This window comes from Callospermophilus lateralis, chromosome 9, assembly GCF_048772815.1.
Source record: "Callospermophilus lateralis isolate mCalLat2 chromosome 9, mCalLat2.hap1, whole genome shotgun sequence".
In the NCBI taxonomy this organism is placed as follows: Eukaryota; Metazoa; Chordata; class Mammalia; order Rodentia; family Sciuridae; genus Callospermophilus; species Callospermophilus lateralis.
In genome coordinates, this window is record NC_135313.1 from 84167417 (window position 1) to 84188490 (window position 21074).

The following is a 21074-nucleotide window of genomic DNA, read 5'->3' on the forward strand; positions in this document are numbered from 1 at the left end:
GTCCTATTTTGGTATATTTTTCTATTACTTAATTTATACATATTCAATGAGTCCTTACTTGAGTAGGGATATATTTCTGATCAAGAATATCAGAAAGAATCTTTCTTTTTCATGACTACATAATATGCCATTCTATGATTCACCATAATTTTTAAAAATAAATGTCCTCTCTGATTATTTCAAATTATTTGCTATGATAAAAACACTTTAGTTTGTTACTATTTTTATATGATTTTCTAGAATTGAAAAAGTTTGAAGAATACAAATTTTTTAAGGCTATCAGTTCACATTTCCAAATAGCTTCATAAAAAGGTTATGTTTACAGTAGAGATGAAATATTTATATATGTATGTGTGTATATATGTACATATATCTGCACATACGTACTTTCTTATTTTTATTATTATAATGTAATGACATATAACTCTTGATTAGATTTATGGAAAAAGTACTGTTATATCCTTTTAAATTTTATTTCCAAATGATACATATGAAATGTATGACTAAGATGCTATCCTATCATTATTACTTATGATTATGACTGTGATATTATTTTATCTTTATGGTTAGCAATATTACCTGGAGGCATGGAGAAACAAGGCAAAAAAATCTTTTATTTAACCAGATGTATCATTTTGGAATTTCACACATGTGCTTGTACCTGGACCTTTTGATTGGGATTGGATATTGGGAGGGCCCATCTTTGCAAACTTGGGATCTTCCCCAACAATTAGCAAACAGCGCTACACTTCATTAAGGACATCTTCTTGTTTCCTGTACCCTGTTGTACACTCTGAGGCTCTGTTCAATGTGACCTTCTGGAAGTTCTCAAGTTCCAATCTGATATCCCTTGTTAAGGCAGGAAACAGTCTTTGAAAAGCATTCGCCTTCTTGGCTGACCCAGGCTTCTAGCAACCTTAAAAACCATCAAGCTGTTACGTAAAAAGAAAAAATTATGCCTCCAAGTATTGAAGCCTTAGTTTCAGCATACCTTTCAGAGCATTAGCTCACTGAGGCTAAAAAAATGAGAAAATGTTAGTACAGGGTACTCAACAGCTGAATTTAAGAGGTCAGGGGACCCTGAACACCCTGACTGGCTTACCATTGCTTACATACATTTTCTCAAGCTGATTACAGACCAAGTATTTCAAACATTATCACAAAAAAGAAAAAAAAATAATAAAGACTATTTGACCCAATTTAGTTGCTGTGAGATGCCAAAGGAACTGAGTCATGGCTTCAAAGCAAGGAGTAGTGGGTCATCAACAAAGAAGAGGAAACATTAAGAAGAAAGGAATAAATTTCCTCCCTCTTAAACTATTTGCCCAGCTGATATCTATCTTGATGACCTTAACTGACAAAATCCAGAATTCCTTACTTCCTGATTTGAAGGTCCTATTTTTAACTGTCAAGCAGTGAAGAGCCTTCAAGACTTTTCTTCCCCATGGCTTGAGATCACTGGCCCCTCAGAGGAATCTACTTTCCTTTTAATGCTGTCTGAACACATTGCAGGTAGTGCCCGAAAAGTGAATGCACAGGTCTGGCACTGTCTTTCTTAAGGAACCTCTTGGAAAGCCAGTCTGGAAACTCTGGTCCTTCCTGGGTTTCCTGCCTGTTCAGATGCCTCCCACAGTAGCTGCAGCAGTGGCCTTGTGCCCTGTGCTGCATTATGTTTTTGTTCCTTAAACACTTCTGAATTTGAAGATTTTCTCATGGATTATGTGTGTGCTTTGGAATGGTATGAAAATGAACTGTTCTTCAGAAAAGTGATATCACATATTATTAATCTTTGTATCTAGATCTTTTTTGAGGAAGATTTTGGAATGTAGTCAGATTTTCTGTTTTTACTTACTTTGGTTATTTTTTTTTTCTCCAAACTAACTAGTTTCCAAATCTTTTATACAATTTTATAGTTTAATCTCTTCTATATCTGCTTCACATCTTAAATGATAGGTAGTTATGTTTTGTTCTCTTAACTAGATTTTCCTCAGCTGTTTTTATTTCATTTTTAAAAAAGCTGCTTATTTCTCAAAGAACTACCTGTTCATTCAATAATTTTTTTCTTCTAATTGATTTTTAAAGAAATTTCATCATTACTAACTTTTGGTTTCCTTAGTTAGATTTACTTAATTAAAATATTTCTTAAGTACCGATTTATTTTTTTACTTCATTTTTTTTCATACTAAAAATATTTCATGCAGTGCATTTGCCTCTGAATATTTCTTTGGTTGCATGTATTAAATTTGCATTTTTAGGATTTCTACCAAGAGAAAAACAATTGAAGAGAATCTTATTTTGAAAAATAAGCTACTAGAAGTATTCTGTTTGAGTTTTTGTTATCTTCAAGTTGTATTCATATCAAATTTCTGAATAATTTTTTTGTATTTAGGATTTCAGTGGCCTTAGTAAGTGATTGATAGTACTTTGTTTGCTTTATATCTTGTGGGATATTTTAAAAATAAGTTATACAGTCTGTATTTAAGGTACAAAGTTGAATGCATATTTATTATTAATAATATTAAATATGTGAAATATGTTTTAAAAATCTACTACAACATTGTGGCTGTTAATCTAGGAGTAAATTGTATATTCTGACAAGAATATTTGTACATATGATGGTTTAAAAACAGGATCTATTAGTGAAAAAAGTAAATTATTTGTGAACTTAAAGGTGAGAGTTTTTTTTAAATAGAAGTAGAAAATAACAAACTTCCAAACAAGTGCACAAAATAATCTCATTAATTTTAAAAGTCATATTACATTATAAGTTTTTGTTTTTAGTTTTTAACTCACCATCTGTTAAATCAATAAATGCTAGAGTTTAGTTTTTGGTATTATATATTTATTTCTTAATCAACTTTCCTTGACATTTGTGTTTTTTCCATCTGCCAATATGGCCTTAAAATTTATTTTTATGTACTATATATACACACACATGCATTTATATCTATAGACAGAACACTTTATCTTTCAAAACACATTGAAAAAAATCACTTAACAATGTAAATTTTTTTCAAACATAATAATAAATGAAACTAAAGAAAGACAAGAGTGGGGCTGGGGTTGTGGCTCAGTGGTAGAATGCTCGCCTTGCACATGCTGGTTTGATCCTTAACACCACATTAAAAAAAAAAAAAAAGTGAAATAAAGGTGTTGTGTCCAACTACAACTAAAAAAAGAAAGAAAGAAAGACAAGAGTAGGAAAAAACAAAATTTTCAAAAAGCTATCAAAAAGGTAGGTTTACTAAGTTAAACTGCTTAACATAAAATCTGGGCTTGATAACCATGTATGTGAATTCCCTTCTCTGTAAATGAATATAAAATTATTTTAATATATATGGTGTTTTGAAGAAGAAAAATGAGAAATATATAATATGTACTTAAAATTACTCATGGTGCATATGGTGTTTAATATTGATATTAGTATGTAAAGATTGACCAAAATTCTTTAACCTTATGGAAATAAATTTGGCCATATCACTTTATCTCTTGGCATACTTCATGTTGTTTCTTAGTTTATAAAATTTTAATGTATAATACAATCAAAACTTCAAAATTATTTTATTTTTTATAATTCTAAACATTTTTATACATCAAATAATTTACCACTCTGAAGCTTATGTTTTTACCATTTTGTTTTTAAAATCATGCACATTTTATGGGTTATTAGATTTGTTTGCTCTAAGAGAGCTCTCTAATATTCTGAATATTTAGTTAGCCCTTACTGAATTCTAGTAACTATTTAAAGCACTTTCAGGGGCAAAGTTTATTTAGCTCCACTACAACTCTTCAAAGAAAATGTTACCCAAGTCAACAAATGAGACCAGCAGGGCCAGTCTTGCTGTAGTTCCCACAATATTCATTCTAACGTGCAGCTGGACAATCAGGTAAGTGGGCCTAATCCCTAATTTGGATGTGAACAATATGTAGCATTTCCTTCCCATAGACTGGGCTCCACAGCATTTAACACAGATTCTATGACTGGAAAGTGACAGATCTTTCCTAGGGTCGGCCAGGAAACATTTCCCACTTCAAAAATTAGGGTGAAAAAAGACAACAGGGCTCCAGTTTGTAGCACTCTGATTTACTAAATTTTTCCCTCATAAACGCATGGTAAATGATGATCAAGGCATATGACTTAACACTCCAGAGATTAGAATTAATCTTTACAGTAAATAAAACATTTCTTTTTTTTTTTTTTTAAGAGAGAGTGAGAGAAAGAGAGAGAGAATTTTTTTAAATATTTATTTTATTTTAGTTATCGGCGGACACAACATCTTTGTTTGTATGTGGTGCTGAGGATCGAACCCGGGCCGCAGGCATGCCAGGCGAGCGCGCCACCGCTTGAGCCACATCCTCAGCCCAATAAAACATTTCTGATAAATTCAATTTAGAATATAAATAAAAATATTATGAATTCCCTTTGCTAAAAGCCTATTAACAAGTCAGCTGTACTCATGTTGTTGATAAGATCAAGCAGGTATATTTAAAAAATATTTCATTAATGAATTCATCTTTAAAATAAATCACCTTGATATAGAATAGGAAGAAAACCACTTAAAAATGCAACAAAATGCTCTTTGTTAATGTAGAATTGAGACTGTGCCGAATCTCATTAATTCCGGTGCTTGAAACTGTGAGTGGGTAAGGAAAATTCCCAGTTAATGCCTTGTGGTGGGAATGTGCACTGAGGTCCTGCTCCCCCTACTTGAGCTTTTTAGAGTCTATATCATTATTGCTTGATCTTGAAATATGGATTCTCAGTCCTCAGTTATAGATCATTCTGAACTGAGTTAATCAACTTATATTATGAACAGATAATAGAGAGGAATTATTCTAGTCTCCATGTTGTGAGAATAACTCTGTGTGCCTAGTTTCTTCACCAGTTTTCAGAGGTGATGACTGACACAGTGGGTGAAGCCCAGGTTCCTTCCTATATTATCAATCCATCTAAGTCAAGTCCTTTCTGTTTCAACAGAAGAGCAGAGCTAAAGAGTAGACAAGAGCTTCACTCCACTCTCAGGACTTCCAAAGAAGCCAGCAAACAAATGAATAAGGAGGAATTGTGGAATGGCCAAATGAAGCACGTTGCTGGTTGTTTTAAATACCAGATTGTGATCTTATCCTCATATTCTTCCCAACATTGTGAAATACACATTGTATTTATGTGTAATTCTCTCCTGATTTACAATACACTCTGCCTTAGAGTGAAAAATGAATAGAAAGAAGAATTCCAACTAATTCCTAATTTTCTTGGCAATCCCTAATAATACCAGTTGTCTGAAGTATTAGAGCCTGAAGACTAGGTATCAAATACTATCAAATAAAAGTCCTCAGGACCTCTCAAAGACACTGATTACAGTGTAAAGTTCTGGGATAGTTTTTCCATCCAGCTTTGAAAGGTCTAAATTTATTTCCTTTTGTTTGTTTATTCCCCATCAAAAGAATGGTAAATAATTGCTTTTCATTTAAATTACTAAAACTTCATTGAACTTTGTAAGTCTATATTCTATTGTGAAAGATAACTACTAAATATGACTGTCCAAGTTATGTAATTATACTGGTAAATTGGGATTTCTGCAGTCTTCTGAAGCAAGGCATATGCACCCAAGCATATGTTCTATCAGATTTGGCATGAGGAGTCTGTTGCTAGAAACAAAGAAATTGACCATTATCTTTACCATCTTTTTCTGATTGGGTAAATTTGTTTTCACTTGATAAGCTAATATGATATATTTATGTTATGCATTATGTTAACTGTGAGTCAAGACTTTTGTAGACAGAGAATGGATGAGAACAGTCATTTAACTCAGTTCAGGAAATTTATAGCCTTCTGTAAGGCCCTCAATAGACTATTTCTCCCCACCGAAGGCCAAAGACATTTTTTTTTTTTCACTTTATAAAGAAAAGAGGCTTATTTATCTCATGTTTCTAGAGGTTCAAAGGCATGGAGTCAATATCTGCTCAACTCTGAGGGCTTGGTGGAGGATGGCCTCACAGTGAGGGAACATGTGCCCCTGGAAGGAGACAGGAAGTCAGAAAGGATGGGGGGTGGCAAGGCTTGTTCTTTGATACCAAGCCTCTCTGGAGAACTGACTCAAGGGTCCCATAAGAACTATCTTTGTCCCTCCCAAGGGCAGCTCCTCTAGTGTTTTAATGATCTCTTGCTAGGCCCCAACTCTTTTATTTTTCTTTAGTTGGTGCATTATAGTTATACATACAAGTGGGTTTCATTTTCTATATTCATACTTGCACATAACGTGCTTTGGTCAATTGCATTCCCTACCACCTCCACTCCTCCTCCCCCATCCTCCTTCCCAAACCATTTTTGAACATATGTTAATCTTCAAGGATTTCAAATCATTTATCTGTAGGTAACCTTTTCCTAATCAAATTAGGAGCACATTCAAAATACTAGAGGAAAAAATAATACTTGTGCTAATGGTCATGCTATGATTAATATTTATTGTGTCAAACACTGCTATAAACCTCACATTACTTAATTTAATTTATGCTTCTGAATAATTCTGCAAGATAGGTACCATTATTATTGACATTTTCAAGACTGTGAAACAGAAGCTAAGTGATGTCAAGTCACTAGCTCAGCTTATAGTGGTAGTAGGCTATAGAAATTCTGTACCTAGCTCCAAAAGCCAGCAGTTTCACAGAACATAGTTATGGTTCCAAGCTGTGAAGTTGGGCTACTTAGTTTTGAATTAAAACTTGGCCTCTTCTTAACTGTGTGACTTTGGGTGCATTGAGCACACTTTCAGTGTCTCAGTTACATAGTAGGTAAAAATGGGAATAAGACCACTATACCACCTAGTATTATTGATAGGAATAAATAAAAGGGTTCATAAAAGGGTTAGAACAGTGCCTTCTGTCTAATAAAACATTTTGTCAGCTACTTCTACACCACGCTTCTGTAATATGGGAGACACAACAACTTCATTCTTACAATGCTATTAATAGATTGGACATAGCAATGGTTCTTGAATGAGAATCAAAGGATTCTATCCCAGCCACATGTTTGGAGAATGGGAAAGCTTAGACGTATTTCAAATGCTACTATGATATCCCAACATATTCTGGTGATCATCATTAGTTATTATGATAAATTATGGGAAGAAATGATAAACGGTTAGACATACACAGAACTTTTGTGAAGAGGCTAACTGCATGACCTGTTGGTTTCCCTCTTGTTCTCCCATTCAGTGAGCCAGCTCATTTTAGAATAATAAGGCACTGAGAGAAAAATCCAAAGGGGCCACAGTTGGGACTCTTTCTACAAGGGAGCACCTCAGCACACAGATTGTTACACATGCATCTTTTACATACTTATCCTTAAACTGTTTATCTGGCACATCGACAGGCAGCTGGTGGAACAAATAGGAAATCCTGTGAAGCACATTCATTTTTAAAGTGTTAATGCTCCCAATCCAAGAGACAGTAATGTGCTTCCATCCGTTAAGATCCCCTTTAATGTTTCAGATTGGAGGGCCATAATTTAAATGAAATGCATTATCCAACCTGGAAGGTATTCCACATCCTAAATATTTAATTGATTTCTCCATCAGGAGAAGATGAGTCTACACAATAGGCAGATCCTATCTATATCTAAGTGTCCGATTAATAGTGTCTCTAATTTAGGGTAATTTAGGAGTTTACAACTTATAAAATGGCTATTTCTTCCACATTCCTCCCAAAGTACCAGGAGGATTGTGTCTGGATTAATTGCAAACAGCAGACAATCCTCTGTGTGTAATGAAAACCCAGAGTCAGCATCATCAGCCATGCACCTATAATTTGAGATCTCATCTAAATATTTTTCACTAGGGGCTTCACATTCAATGTAAATGGAAATAGCAAAGGAAGAAAGTTATAATTGTTGTATCTCCCTATTAAAAAAGTTTAACAAGTCAAGTTCATTCCTGCTGATTTTTACTTAGTTGGGTCTTAGCTAACTGAGTGGGGAAGATAAATCAAGCTACTTGCAGATTTTCCTAATGGTGCAAAGTTTGGCACCCTGAGGACTGTGGAAATGCCTATTACTACACTTGTAAAGAAGAGAAGTGGAACAAGACTGTGGGTGGCTGGATCTATATGAGTGATTTATGACCTCTGAATCCACTTAGTCATTTCCGGATAAGCACTTAAGTGCCAAAAGTTTATGGTCATTTTCAGTTTAAGAAAAGAATAGGGCACATCTTACCATTCAAGATGGATATATTAACTGGAGAAATCAGTATTGTTTTTTTTTTCCCTTGAATTTATTAGTAAATTGTAAAATTGGAGTTTATAAATGTAAAGTGACATTTTACCTAATTATGTCTACTTATTATTTTGTGAGGTCATTCCAATGACACCATTTTGTAGGGAAATAACCTGGATGTTGGGCTGCTAAACTTTATGTTGATATTTGAAGTTTACTAACAAATAAATATAAAAATTAATAGCATTCATGTTAAATTTACTTTTTCTGTCCAGTTTTTGTCTTTTTGAAAAGCTACTTTGTGGATAGCTTAATTTTTGTTCAAATACAAATTAGAATCAATTTTCTGGGGAAAAATAATCAGTATAGCTCCTGTTCTCCACAACAAAGAAATTACATTTGTAGACATATTCTGGAAATTTAAATCCCTCAATACTCTTTTGAGCAATTCCAAGGAGATTTGAAGACTGACATTTTGTACTTTGCTATTCCCGAGGGGCATATGTATGATCATCTTTGCTGAGGTTTGTTCCCATCCCTGCTGAATTAATATGCATTTTCGTTAACTAATCTTGAAACAACAGGAATAAAGTTTATCCAGGTCTTTTATACCTCAGAGAACAAAACAAATACTACAAATCTTTAGAGAGAAAGGATATACAAAAGGGCTTGAGGTGAATATTTCAAAGCAAATACTCTTTAAATGATGTGCAAATTATTTCAGCTCTTGAGCATGATTTATGAAAGGGGATTAGCCCACTGAAATAAGAACCAAGTTTAAACTGTTGGGTTTCAAAGTCAAAGATGAGAAATGGTTACAAGAAAAAGAAGGAGAAAAGCAACAACAATTTAGAGGAGGAATTTGCCTTAATTTTCTCCTTAACTGACTCACCTTAAATTTTCACAAACTATTGTTCTTACTTGCAATTAAAAATACTGTATTCTCCTCCTATTTTCTATAAAGTTAAGAATATAATAATTAAGAAATGATTTATATTTCAGCAGGAAAGTCTCTACTTCTCTTGTAAAAAACATAATCACAAACTGTTAGCAGTTAAAACTCTTCAAGCTGGAAAGGGTGACTCCTAAGTCTGAGAATATTTTTTTTTTCAATTCACAAGTCACATCTACAATAATAAAACATAATACTTTCTAATATTCCAAAAGGCTCTTCAGGTAGTAGTTAAAGCTTCTTGTAAGACTTATGAAAATGATTGTTTCTGTGTAATTGTAAAGAGTATTAAGTGAGCTCACTTCATATAATTCCATAATGACCCACCATTCTGGAAGGTAAAGGAAATTTTAATGATTCCACTCACATGTGATTAATATCTAATGCTTCTTGACTAAAATTCTGGATTTTGTTCAATAAAAATGAGTTAAGCAAAAATTCTTTGGGTTCTCAACCAAAGCTTTCTGTGAAAATCAGTTATGCCCAATTTAAAAATAAGGCATGGAATTTCAATAATAAACCCAGGTACTGACTACAAAAAAAAGATTAATTATTCTTATGTAAGCTGTCTTGGGGTAATAAAGCCAAAGAAGTGAAGTGAATCTAGGCACTACTAAAATTTTAAGGAAACTCCTTCAATTGGTCTTATTACTATCCAATGAATTTTTAAAAGACTAGATATTTTGGTACACATTTATGAATAAGGTTTTTATTGAGAAAATGATTATCATTAGCCCATTTCCTTTTTCATTTCCTTGAATAAAAAAAGAAAAGTGGATCTGAGAAAATATTTTATTTTGGATCTAGTTATTACCATTTCTTCTCAGTGAGTGAAATCTCACAATAGTAGATGGATTAATTAGATCTTATTTTAAATTATCCTCTATTTTTGAGAACTAGACTGTGAGCCTACTTTTGTTTTCTTTGAGATTTTTCAAAAACAACTTGACTGAAGTGCAGCCTGGTGGGCCTTGATTGTTTTGGCAGGCAGCAGAGAGCAGCTAACTCTGAGTCAAACAGCCAAGCTGTGGCTCATCCAGAATTAGGACATCTAACCTGAACGGCTAATGGGAAATGAACTCAAGAACCACATAAAACATCATTCATGCAATCAAATACTATCGTTCTTGTCTTTGGAGAAGGAAAGTAACAAATAAACAAAACAAACTACATGTGAGATTACACGTTCCTAAAAGAAGAGTCAAATAGAAGGTAAATAGAGTCTCAGATGGGATTTACACATGTTTATATCCAGGGAATTAGTGGATTATTTCCAGGGAATTGCTTGCAGGTTTTTTCTATTGTCTATTTGTTTTGGTGAGTGTAGTTTATTCTTAGAAACTGGTTTTTTTCATTTTTTCTTCCTTTCTTTTATTTTCTGTTCTTCCTTTCTTTTTTTTCACTTTTTACTTTTTTTTTTTTTTTTTGGTTATTGTGCTTTGGCTAGAACTGTTGATTTTTGAGGCCAGTTTAGAGTTTAAGACTGGGTGTGGTACAGGCAAAAGTTACACTGGAAGTTTGTGTCTTGATCCTGTATTTGTCTGTAATCATAGGCTAGAAGGAATTGATGAGAGTAAATAAATATTCACCATCTGAAATTATGCATTGTCATGCAATTGCCAATGTGATAATCATAGCAGGTTTACTCTGCACAAAGGCAGATGAGACAGCTCTTTTATATAAGCAATTCTTGTTGAAGTCCCCAAAGCCATATGCAGTTTCTCAGCTTTCAAAACCTATTTAGAAAACTTACTTTTATTATTTTTGTGATATGGCAATGTATGTTTTTCCTTATCTTAAAAATTAATCAATTAAGTATTTTGAAAGTTTTTTTTGTACTATTAAACACATACTCCCAGCCCTTTTTTATTTTTTATTTTAAGACAAGGTCTCACTAAGTTGCATAGGGCCTCATAATTGCTAAGGCTGGCTTTGAACTTGCAATCTTCCTGCCTCTGCCTACAAAGCCACTGGGATTACAGGTGTGTGTCATGACACCTGGTCATTTTGATAATTATTTTGATAAATATTTGATATTTTGTAACTATTTTTGATATTTTGATGCTGGGGATCAAACCAGGGCCTTGTGCATGCTAACCAACTGTTCTACATTGTGCTAGAACAGCAGCCCAGAAATGTGTTTCTCAAAGGTTGGAATATTTCAAAGTGACCTCTAGACATAAATGGAGGTATTGGGGGAAGATTGCCAGGGAAGTGATGGAAGCAATGAAAGGTTTCTACAATATAATGTGACTGTGGACTTGTGGGAGTCATTCAAGTACAGAAGAAAGAATGACAGAGAAAAAAGTAGATACATATTAGGATAGAGGACAGGGAGTCATGGAATATAAAGAGTTGGGGAATAACAATTTGATTGGTAAACTTTCAATGTACGAAACACTGGGGAAACAACTGAAGCATAGGTTGGAAAGGAACAATAAATCATTGACAAAGGGTCTTTCAAGCCATGCTAAGAAACTTAGACTTGTACTACAAGTAATGGGGGCATAGTGGACCCCTTTTGTTGTTGTTGTTGTTGATATTATTATTTGTGTGTGTGTGTGTGTGTGTGTGTTTGTGTGTGTTATCTGGGATTGAACCCAGGGGCACTTAACCACTGAGCCACATCCCCAGCCCTTGTTTGTATTTTATTTAGTGACAGGGTCTTGCTGAGTTGTGTAGGGCCTTCCTATGTTGCTGAGGCTGGCTTTGAACTTACTAAGACTCACATTAAGAGATAAGTGCTTCACAGTTCAACCTTTCCTCTTATTCCTTGGGCATGAAATTCAGGATGGGTTCCTCAGTCATTAGGTTACTTACTCACTCAGGCCTTTAATATTAAAATATTAAACATCACTGCTTTCAGACTCTGATCTAGTTTATAAAGGAAGAGGGGTAATCCTTAGAAGGTCCTGGTTAATGTTCTTCAGGCATTCCCCATCTAATGGATCAGGGTTTAAGCAAATGAGAGAAGTACTGGTCAGCTAGGATTACCTCTTCCAGATAACACCTGCCATCCCTTTGATATAGTGGATGTGATGGGCCTCTAGGTGTACTTGCCACCTGGCCAATGAAATGCACTTGGGTGAGATCAGATTTTCAGCAACTTTAAGTTAATTCTTTATAAATGGCTTGGTAACTGTGTGTTTCATATTTTTACTCTAGTCAATAAAAATCAATCACCTTATCACCAGATACTTTATGATGCTGGCTTATTCTATTGAAAAAAAATATATATATTCATATTTATTTTGTTTATGTTATATATATATATAACATTAAAAAAATCTTCCCTAGCTTTTATGCAAAATTACTTAAACTCTTTCAAAATTCTACAGTTGTATTACTATTCTATATTCTGCAGTAATGCAAAAAATAACTGACATTTGGCCAAGTTTAATATTTAGAGATTGCCATAATGTCAGGTTCACATTCAGGAATGACATTATGCCTCATGACACTCAGAGTCCTTTAAGGAAAGAAAAGAATTAAAGGATATATTATGCTCTGAGTTAATGACAATATTAAACATTAAGTTTTGGCAAATTACATATTTGTTTAATTTGCATTTTTAAATTCTGTATTAAAAGTGCATTCTTGGCATATTTCTAAAGAAAGAAACTGGTGGTTTTATAGTAGAAAAATTTATGATTAATTTACTTGGACTTCACTCATGCAATCATTACATACAATATTTATATCATAATATATAACCTACAAAGTTCTTAGATATATTTTAGTCGTGTGTGTGTGTGTGTGTGTGTGTGTGTGTACAATCTTTAGATCTATTACATATCAAATCCACATTTGTATTTCTGATAATGTTATAGTTATATAAAAAATACCCATTATACTTACCAGGAAAATCAATTTTAGGAAACTTATGAAACTTGTCCAAATCATATAGTTGTTTATCCTGAGAGTAAGAATTGTATTCAAAATTTCTGATTCTTAGACCCAATTTTTTTTTATACAATTTCACATAACATTTTGAGGAGGGTGTTGAAGACTAATATTACTTGAAGATCAACATTAGTATAACTTATTTTCTACAACTTTTGTGTTAATCTAAATTTTTTAAAATAAATTGATTCAAGAAAAAAGTATTCTGAGTCTTTTAGAATTATCAAAATTATTATTATTATTGTACATTACAAAGTTTCTTTTTATTTTATTGCCTCTAATAGCACCTTGAAAATTCCAAGTCATAGCAATTTAAAGAGCCTCAAGAATTAATATGAAACATAGTAACTCTTCAAAATAAAAAAAAAAAGGACATAAAAATGATGATAAAGGGGCTGGGGCTGTAGCTCAGTGGTAGAGTTCTTGCCTTGCATGTGTGAGACCCTGGGTTCGATCCCCAGCACCACATAAAAATAAATAAATAAAGAATGTTGGGTATAACTTCAATTTACTGTTAAAAAAAACAAGTTTCCTTTAAAAAAATGATAGAAATATTGAGAGGTTATGGCCTGAGCTAGTCTTAAAGGATGTTTGTTTAATAAAGAGAATACCTTATCTTAAAGGTAAAACTCATCATGTAGTGTATGTATCATGATTATAAGCACTATTTCCTTGGAACATAAACTGTGGGTCATGGAATGGTGGTAAATTCTGGGGAATAGGGCATAGGCAGTTAAAAGCTGTCTATAGGGGAACTTGGCCCTTTGATTCCCAATGTAATAATTTGATCAGAAGTAGTTCTTAATTGGAGCAGGAAGAGGAAGAGAAGGAAAAGGAGAAGTGGAAGGGGAGAAGAAGAAGAAATTATTCTTAATATTTTATCTCAGTTTTGGATTTTTGAGGATACTAGATGTGGTAGTAGGATCTCAGTCCTATATTTTCTACTTGGTCATGGTATTTCCTGTTTTGACTCTATTTTTTAAGTCTATTAATTTTTTATATAAATAGGGAATATCTATTTACATTAGAAAAAATTAGACAACAGGAACATTTGTCTTCAGGTACCATTTAAATAATCACAGAAAGATGAATTAACAGACTTATTTTACCATTTCTTGAAAGAAGTTAGAAATTTCTTAGGTATGGATCTCACTTCATTGAATTCTGGAGAAATATGGTATTTTTAGATTTGGTCCATACTCTAGGGTGAAAGAAATACCTAATTTTAATTAAAGGATTTGGATTCAAGTATGAATAATAAGAAATAAAATTTATTTTCCAAGGAAATCTTAAAAAAGTTTCTATGTTTTTATAATTGAAATATTTTAAGACCTGTTTGGAACATATAAATAAATACATTAAAAATCAAGTTACTTTCTTTTAGGATTTTGTAAAAAAAAAAAAAAAAAAAGTAGTCTACATTCCTATACTCCAGATAAACTTTGTGTTTCAAAAGAGGAGATCATATGTGTTCAAAATAATGTTTTTTTCTCTGTATAGGATTCACTATAAGAATATATTTTACATTGAGGAAAGGTAATTTAAACTGATGTGACAATAATGAATATATATTATATACCTAACTTTACAAGAAGATATAATTTATGCCTCTTGTACTCATGGAATAGAAAGAAACTTTCAGGGGGGATCAGAGAGCATTGTTTTTCTCTTGTTTACAGTCACAGTAGCATATTAATGCTAAGGAAATATTGCTGGAGAGTTAGAGGAAAGAGCCTTCTGTATTTGGCCTATTATTGAAAGAAAGATGCCACTTGACCTAATGAAATCAGAAATTGATTAAATGCAGTTCATCTGAGGGGAAATATGGTCACGGTGTTGCTGCCAGGGTCAGGAGGAGGATAGGGTGATCTAGTGCTGGAGTGCTGATAGGGTTAGATAGACTTTCAGAGTAGCTGATGCTACAAGATACATGACCATGGATGCCCACAGGTCAGAGGGCAAGATCAGCCCCTTAGATGGGAAGGGAGATATTAATCAGAACATTCTTTGCTCAACTCATAGCTAAGTCCTCTTATCACATGATTCATTGAGAAGTAAATGTTTAAAGAAACTACAATCTATGGGTCCCAGGAAACTTGGGTTCACTGCTAACTGTCTTGAGAACACATGTCAGAACAACGACTGGTCACATAAGACCACAGTAGTCACACAACCTTTGTGAATAACACTTTTGACAATTACTTTGGATGCCTGGTTATCAAGTATGCGTCTAATCTTTAATGTTTTTCTCTGACAAATTTTAAAACCTCCAGCCTAAACAACATATATTTTAATTTAAATTTTGAAATATTTTTCTTTACCAACTGAAATATTTTAAAATAAACAACTTCCTTAAATAATGAGAAACAATTGAGTGAAGAATTGGCACTCAACTATTCTTTAGATATTGTTGTTTTGTAACTACAGTAAACTAAAATCATTTATTTTCACATTTCATTCCCACAGTTTATTTTTCTAAAGTGGATATTGAATAAAATTGGTGTCAGAATGACAATATTTGTTTTAGAGAAAAAATAGTCAAGTCGATCAATCATTTTACCCAAATAGGGAGCCTTTGTCCTCATGACAACATAATAACCTATAGTATGCTACACAAATATTATGAATTTTTTGTTGTTTCCAGGTAAGAGCTTTCCTGATTCTTCAAAACTAGATAGGATTCATTTGTGCAATTTTAATATTGTTTTCTTTTTCTTGGCAGATGGCTGCTACTGCTTCTTAGTTTCATGCATTGGCAGGAGTAGGCTGTTTTATACAAAATTCTTAATAAATAAAGTCTTAAAAATATGTATTTCTCTGAGTATCCAGGACAGGCTTCTTAGTATGTGTTTTAAACAATTGCTAATTACATATTTATCCAAGAAACTACTATGAGTTTTGCATTTGGGTAATAATAAACATCTTACAAATTTTACATAGTTACAAGAAAGGTCATAGTAGTCTTATAACTCATGCAAAATAAATAAATATACATGGAGTATGTGTGTGTGTGTGTGTGTGTGTGTGTGTATACACATACATATACATATATCATATATATACACACATAGATATACATATATTATATATATATGTTTGGGGTGGTAGGAAAATGATGAGTTACATATTTTTTTAAAAAATTTCTTAATGTAACTTATATTTGGCAAATTATATCTTTATTTAAAAGTTTTCAAGTTGTAAATAGAAAATATATATTTTTTAAATTGAATTCTGTACATAGGAAGTGACAAACTTTGTGTGTATGTATGTATGTGTGTATGTTTTTTCAGGGAAATCACAAACATACATAAAACAATAGCATCATGATCATGTGTGTATCTACCACCTAGATTCATCAAATGTCAACATTTGGGACAATGCCAGAGTTAATCTGTTATGCACATTTCTGAAAAAGAATATCTGCCTTGTTGAAGACTTACTTTCTTATCCATGCTGAAAAACCTTTCACAGCCCTCCATTCTCTCCTTTCCCCACTATTTCTTTTGGCTTGGAGCTCTACATTCTCTTCCTTCCATTAGGCCGGGGGTGGGGGGACGGGGGCGGGGGGTCAGGGGTTAGCAGCCTTCTAGCCAAAGCTATTCTGAGACTCCTAATTGCATTGGTGGAGTTGGTGCAAAAGTGAGGTAGTAGGAAGTGGGAAACCAGATGGAGAGCAATACTACTGGGAAGTCTGGGCTCTCAGGGTCAGAGATATAGCACACTCAGAATGAGTTTTTTGCTAGAAACAATGTGACTGAAGAAAGCTCAGTGTGTTTTTGTGCCTGGTACATGGTTTCCCTGAGAAAATGTATCAAGTTCTAAGCAACCAATTTATACCTGGATTTTGAGAACATTAGCCTACTTCCAGTTACCATCAGTCAGTATTATAATTATTTAGTTAAAAATATTGAATTCTATTTTAAACTTGTTTTCACATGACATAATCATAATTATTCCTCAGGCAATTTTTTAAAAGAAAGATAGCATTAAATACCGATATCATTTTCATTTCCTTCCTTGTATAAATATCTCAATTAAAGTTTTCCATTCCAATCTTTGTCCTTGTAACTGCATTATACATATCATTTGGGGATATGAAATTGAGAAATCCACATCTAAGAACCTGGACGATTTCAGTCAAAACACATTTGTTTTTCATAATAACTTAATCAAAGGACAGCTAATAGGAAATATATTTCCTTTTAGTTCTTTTATCATTTGACTTTATTCTTATAACTCTTATAACTCATGTTCATTTTGGGGGTGCTTACTTAAAATACTAAATAAAGTCTCAGTTTTATATAAAAGTTGTCCAGTTTCTTCCACATATGGATTTTATAGTTTGGCAATTGATAGACATGATATATTCACTACTGAAGCACAATCTAACCATAAAAAATATTTTTTTAAAAAAGGGATACACAGACAAATTACATAGAGAATTTTAGTTGTGTATCTTTAGGTTATATTTGTTGACAAAAAACAATGAATGTATCATTACGTGAATAAACTAGAGCTTTGTCTAAAGCAACAGGAAAAGAGCTAGATTTTGAGTCTTTTGTTAACTAGAACTTCTTAATGGCATGTTCTTCGGGGCATAAAAGAATCAAGATATCTCTTGGCACCCTTCAACTATGTCCTGGTTTGCTGCTCCCAAGAATACTCTGGCTGCCATTTTCACCTGGGGAAGTGCCAGGGGAAAGACCAGCTGCTCATATTTAGGCCTTTGTATCTATGACTCCCATATCCAATTCTGGCTCATTCCCCTATTTTCTGTACACTTGGGGAGTAGGATGTCAAGTATACACACCCTGCTCCAGTCTTCTACCAGTCATCATCCTTGGCTCATGCCCATTTTGGTACCATCTGCTTGGGGACACAGAGGATAATAATAAGAGCTTCTACTTATTGAGTGCCTGCTGTGAACTACGTATTTACATCTCTAGTTTCAAATTCTCACTCAATCCTGTATGGATGCTATCAGACCCATTTTTAAACATCTGGAAAGTAAAGCTTAGCAAAGTTAAAAAAAAACAAAAAAACCTTTCTAGGGTTATCTGATGCTGGGTTTATATTTGGGCCTTTCCTCCTTGTCATCAGTGGAAGATTTTCTCTTGGAGAAATATGTTAGCATCGTCTTTGATTGACTCTCCACTTTCCATAACAGCCCTCCCTGGAGAGCTGCTCTCCTACACTCATCCCAGACTGGTGTCCTGAATTTCCCACAGTGATTTGGCCATTACATTGAATTTTCTGGCTTCTTGTCTGTTAGACTCAACTGATATCTTAAAATATCTGATTAATACTTAATACTGTTGGCAGGTTAGAATCATATTTTAAAAAGGAAAGTGTATTTTAATACAACTTTCTGAATCCACTCATTGAGAGAACATATTTTTCCCATGTTAAACAGACAAACTGGACAAAAAAAAAAATGACCACCTGTTAGTTGCTAATGATGTTCACATGCTTTTTTAAAAAAGTAATTCTGGCTTTATCTTCCTACAATCTTGGCGACAAAACTCGTGGGAACATCAAGGGCACAGGAAGCCAAAGGCAGCAAACTGACAATAAAGTTTGTGCTTCGACTACTAATGAGGAAGAGGATACTGTGAATCTCTGATTCCACATAATTATTTAATCTCCAGAGGGTGACAAAAAATCAAAAGCAGGTTGTAAGAAATCTAAGTTTGGGTGTTCAACTCTAGGACCAAGATCAGAGGGGCTTCAGACAGGCTATTTCCTACTTGAAAAAAAATATCTTTAGAATCATCAAGTATAAAATGCACCAACCTCAAACATATAGTCTAATTTGACATTGTATGGGTGAGTAAATCATTATGCCTTTAGTGAAAATGAACACATACATATGGACTGAACTTCTTTTTTTTTTAAATTGATGAATACTAACTATTATATCTTGCAAAAAACATGCTAACCCTAAATAAGGCTTACAATTATACATATCTACCAAGATTCAGAAACCAAGCATTTTCTAAAATCAGGACTAGCATTAAAGATTAAATGACTATTTATTTTAATAGTAAAATCAAATTAAGAAGAGAACATTTGATTTTATTTTTTTAAACAAGTTTTGGGGTCTTGTCTTTAAGTCTACTGATTTCTATGGGTCATTTAAAAAAGTATTTAATGTATTCATTTCCATCCAAATTGAAAGTTGATAGAGATTTAGCTTACTATATATTTCTTCACATGGTATCTTGGTTAAAATCACAAGTTCTAAAAGCAGATTGTTTGGGTTTGAAACAAGTCTTGATAACTTGTCTTCATACATAATACCTTAGTTTTCCAAGCCTCCATTTCCTCATCCATAAAAGAGGATGATGTTGAAGAGCTAAATGCTGATTTTTTTCATTAACTAAAACTTCTAATCATAGTATCTGTCATAAAGTTAGGGGGAGCATTAAATGAGACTATGTAAGACAAGCACTTAGAACAACTACTAGATAGCAAGTGCAAAATATTTTCTAGTTATAACAGGCTTTTAAATTTCAAAGTAACTGTTGTATTCTGCTACCTTTCCTATCCTCTACTATCCCCCCTCCCCTCCCCTCCCATCTTCTCTCTCTACCCCATCTACTGTAATTCATACAACAATTACTATTATGGCAGTATGTAAAAATGTGGATGTGTAACCGATGTGATTCTGCAATCTTTGTAATGTTTTGAATAACCAATAAAAAAATAATAAATAAAAAAAATTCAAAGTAAAAGGTAAATGTGGCATCCTTGTACAATTAGGTATATAATAAAACAAATAGAATAAATAATGTGTCTTTTCTCCTTAGGCAGGATTGAATTTCAGAGAGAATAACTATCTTTCTCAAAGAAAAATAAATTCTAAAGAGAAGTAGCAGGTATTCTATCCATAAAATTCCTGCCCCCAACCCCAGTAGTATCCTAAAACTTGTTTAAAAGAGATTCTGCCCAATACAGAATCTGTTAGCCTCAATATTTCTAAAATACATTTTTGCACACCTTTATTTTCTCCCTAATTTCAGGCTTCAGAAGCATGTCAAGGTCTCTTTCAAATCCCAGATCAACTAATAACTGTAACACATATCCTTTTTCTATTTACTACAAAATATTTATGTAGTTAATATGAAACATGCACTCACAACTGAATTTTAATTTTGATATCTTACATTATATCAGATTCCATATGAATTAAAATGGTTTAATAACCAGCAGTTAAAGGAAATGTTCTTTAAATGAAATAACTCTAAACTTTAATGTCATATGGAAAAAATCTTTAAATATGGCATTGTTAACTCTCCACAAACCTTCCACATCATGTGTTTTCTAGCTATTAATACTGATCATTTTAAACTCCAACATAGCACAACCGGCTAACTAAATATGTATATGATATTTGTTGAAAATTATGGTATGTATTGGTGGGTATAGCTCAATGGTAGAGTTTTTGCCTAGTATGTTTGAGGCCCTGGGTTCAATACCCAGTACCAAAAAGAGACAATTATGTGGGTCTTTGAATAATGAATTAATTTCAAAAGGGTACTTATGCTCCAAGTTCTTATATAATTTCTAGATTTGTGGTTCTCAAAATTCAGTTCTGGAAGATATGCTATCATGTATATATCACACACATACATATAGTTGTCTAGCATCATACTTATTCACATGTACATTCTCAACTTACTGAGGCATCCTTAAATTTGAAGTTAGGATGTAACTAAACTGATGTTTGGTCAGAGGGAACTGTTCCAAAATGTGGTGAATCAGAAGATTAAGATAGGAAGGTAGAGGATCCAAGAAAGATGCTATAGTTTTAAGACATTGTTAAATGGGTTTTCTATGACTTTAAAAATATCTACTTGTTTTTTCAGAAGGTTGAGACTCAAACCAAGTCTTTGAAGTAAGGTGACATGCTTTAATAGCTCCCTTTTATTGAAGAAGCAGTAGGCTTGGAAAATATCAATAAAAGTACTGAGGTTTACTATGTAACTGGTATAAGTTCTTTGTAGT

General features: G+C 33.1%; 1 protein-coding gene across 2 annotated transcripts in view; it reads right to left on the reverse strand.

The window, feature by feature from the left end:
- Window positions 1-21074, reverse strand: part of Arhgap15 (Rho GTPase activating protein 15) — a 599265-nt gene that overhangs the window by 281756 nt on the left and 296435 nt on the right. The gene's annotated exons all lie outside the window — the stretch shown is intronic.